The sequence below is a fragment of the Scyliorhinus torazame genome, chromosome 18, assembly GCF_047496885.1.
Source record: "Scyliorhinus torazame isolate Kashiwa2021f chromosome 18, sScyTor2.1, whole genome shotgun sequence".
In the NCBI taxonomy this organism is placed as follows: domain Eukaryota; kingdom Metazoa; phylum Chordata; class Chondrichthyes; order Carcharhiniformes; family Scyliorhinidae; genus Scyliorhinus; species Scyliorhinus torazame.
Window position 1 is genome coordinate 75146250 of NC_092724.1, and position 3861 is coordinate 75150110.

A 3861-nucleotide genomic window follows, 5' to 3' on the forward strand; every position below is an offset into this window, starting at 1 on the left:
TTGGGTCTGACTCCCAAACCGAGAACCCCTTTGCGACCCTGTTCGCAACCGAGAACTGAGGTGTCCAGATGATGTTTTAAAAGGAACCGCTTGGGGAGAAATGTTGTCCTTTCTGATGGAACCTGCAGAATGTTTTATGTTGTTTGTAAGTTTTGTTAAATGTTGTATGTCAGACAGGAAATTATTTTCCACAGCCCCACGCCTTTTCGGCCGAAACCTCTGAGGACTTGCCCACAGAAACTCACTATTGCCAGACGCTAGTTCAGCGGAACTAGCTTGTCTGCAGACCTTTAAGGTACCAGGCGCCCATTCGTAACTGCCCTTCTGGTTCGAAGGAAAGAACCACTATGGCAGCCCCACCACAATGACTACATTTCTTGCCCGTTCTTGTTGGTTGCTCAGGCAGTGGAGAAATGGCTTAGGACCCGCCCTGCCTGGGAACCCCCCCCCTCTGGTCAGCTACGCTCGGGTAGGGGAGACACTGCATTGGTAGCCGTCCTACCCAGCGACGCCATCCAACTCTTAGCTGTCGCGGCCCATACGCACCTCATTTTGGCACTTTCAGTTCAAAAAGGTTTTTTTTCAGGTAACCGTTAGGTTGCCGACCATATGCTATTTACATCCTGAAACATTTGGATGGTAAATTGCGCAGTCTGCGAGACGGCTCGCACTGGTTCATTATTTGCGAAGTGTGTCTTGTCCTAAAATTTGGTTTTTGAAAAAAGAAATGAGGGAGTCACACATAGTGACCAATTATAAAGGGAGTAATTGGCACTAAAGGACAGACACACTATCGTACGGGATGTTAAACAAAGATAGTTACAGACACTATGCTTGTTTCCACAGAAGCTCCAGGACCGGAGAAGAAAAGACAAGGAAAGAGAAGAGCCATGAGGACTTCCTTCACATGGATCATCATCTTTATGGACATTTGGTTGCGCGTGAACGCGAACCCCATGACTTCAAGCCCCCCAGCCGTTAATGTTTCACTTCCCCGCAGTACCCAGAGCCCAGTCACCAGCGACAACACATCATCTTGGTATGCCAGGTTCATAACCTGGTACTCTCTGTCATATGTAATAGAAACCTTACTAGTATTAGCGATACTCTGCTGCATCGTGCAGACTATGCATCTAAGGAAATGGAAAAGGAGAGCCTACCGCGCTCGAACCCCGGTATATAGGATCAGATCCCCTATTTTCGATACGACCAGACCCCCGCGATCTATAATAAAGAGCATTAATTTGCGGTTTTATTGTAAATAAAGAAACATAAAGAAATATCCATGTACAATTGTACGATCCTGAGCTTGACTGCCAAGCCAGGAAAACTGTGTATAAACTGCTATGATTTTGTTGTATGGTTGAGGAAGTTAGGATAATGAAATGTTTAAATGAGGTGAGTGTAGTGTATTAAGAATAGTTAGAGGTTTCCAGTTTATTGTTTTGTAATGCATGTCCCTGTTTGACATAGCGCCCTTAGAATTGTCAGTTAAAAATCTTTTGCATAGCTATGGTCAGTGCAGAGGCCATGAAGGAAGTGCCCCCGCACCCCCCCCCCCCCCCAGGTAAGGGAATGGAAAGCAACATAGTGATGTGATCCTTCGCGTTAGGATCACAAGGAGGGTTTTTAGCCACTTAAAATGGGCAACTCCCGATTCAAAATGGCGAACGGCAAAGGCTGATGGGAAAGTCAGCCAACAGGACAAAAACAAGCAGCTGCAGGTTGGCTGTGTATTTACCTCTGGAAAGGCCAGACAAGATCGATACCAGCAACCATCAGCATAACAAAACAACAGCCATCTGCATACTAATGAGCAATCCCCAGAAACAACATTTAGACACACAAAGCAAAACCAGACTCTTCGGTGCCAGCAGGAGCCTACACAAAAGGAGGTGAACGAGCACCTCAAGACCGCCCATCAATCAGGGAACCGCTCCAGCATTGGAGAAAATTGAACCAAGCGATTGGGACAAAGTCCAATCACTTGGGACCAGGTACAGGTTCCGCCCCGAAAGTCGGGAAGGCCCTGGGAACTATAAGAATTGAGCCCCAAGTTCAAGTCGCTCTCTTCTCCACGTCCTCTTCAGCTCTTCACGCTTCAGCAGCTCCTCTTCAGCTCTTCGTCCTGCCCGGGTCACCCAGCAACAACGAACCAACATTGATCGTGACCGGAGCAGTGAAGATCGAACCTGTAAGTCTTACTTCAATGCTCGCTACGAGATAGGCGCTCCGAGCTACCAATCTGTACCAGCTTCGAATCCCGCAGGCTCAGAACCCAAACGAAAGTCCATTCGTTTCCCTGACCTGGTGGGCCAGTTCCAAGTTAAGTATAGACCTGTTAGTTGTAGAAGTAGCTTAGACGAAGAATTTGCGCATGAGTAGCGATTACTGTATATAATAAATGTGCTTTGATTTAAATCTTACTAATCGGTGTATTGGGGGCAGCACGGTAACATTGTGGATAGCACAATTGCTTCACAGCTCCAGGGTCCCAGGTTCGATTCCGGCTTGGGTCACTGTCTGTGCGGAGCCTGCACATCCTCCCCATGTGTGCGTGGGTTTCCTCCGGGTGCTCCGGTTTCCTCCCACAGTCCAAAGATGTACAGGTTAGGTGGATTGGCCATGATAAATTGCCCTTAGTGTCCAAAATTGCCCTTAATATTGGGTGGGGTTACTGGGTTATGGGGATAGGGTGGAGGTGTTGACCTTGGGTAGGGTGCTCTTTCCAAGAGCCGGTGCAGACCCGATGGGCCGAATGGCCTCCTTCTGCACTGTAAATTCTATGATTATTGATCATTACTCGGACTTGAACCACGTGGCGGTATAAAGATACCTGGCGACTCAAGAGCAAAGGTGATAAAACAGAGCAACTGAACTAATGCAAAGTTAGCAAAAATCTATTCCCTGATCATCATAAACCTCTTTCAAGTCGCCCGTCATCCTTCTCCGTTCTAATGAGAAAAGGCCTAGCACCCTCAACCTTTCCTCGTAAGACCTACTCTCCATTCCAGGCAACATCCTGGTAAATCTCCTTTGCACCTTTTCCAAAGCTTCCACATCCTTCCTAAAATGAGGCGACCAGAACTGTACACAGTGCTCCAATGTGGCCTTACCAAAGTTTTGTACAGCTGCATCATCACCTCATGGCTCTTAAATTCAATCCCTCTGTTAATGAACGCTAGCACACCATAGGCCTTCTTCACAGCTCTATCCACTTGAGTGGCAACTTTCAAAGATGTATGAACATAGACCCCAAGATCTCTCTGCTCCTCCACATTGCCAAGAACTCTACCGTTAACCCTGTATTCCGCATTCATATTTGTCCTTCCAAAATGGACAACCTCACACTTTTCAGGGTTAAACTCCATCTGCCACTTCTCAGCCCAGCTCTGCATCCTATCTATGTCTCTTTGCAGCCGACAACAGCCCTCCTCACTATCCACAACTCCACCAATCTTCGTATCGTCTGCAAATTTACTGACCCACCCTTCAACTCCCTCAGCCAAGTCATTAATGAAAATCACAAACCTGCGGTACGCCACTGGTAACTGGGATCCAGGCTGAATATTTGCCATCCACCACCACTCTCTGACTTCAATCGGTTAGCCAGTTCGTTATCCAACTGGCCAAATTTCCCACTATCCCATGCCTCCTTACTTTCTGCAGAAGCCTACCATGGGGAACCTTATCAAATGCGTTACTAAAATCCATGTACACTACATCCACTGCTTTACCTTCATCCACATGCTTGGTCACCTCCTCAAAGAATTCAACAAGACTTGTAAGGCAAGATCTACCCCTCACAAATCCGTGCTGACTATCCCTAATCAAGCAGTGTCTTTCCAGATGCTCAGAAAT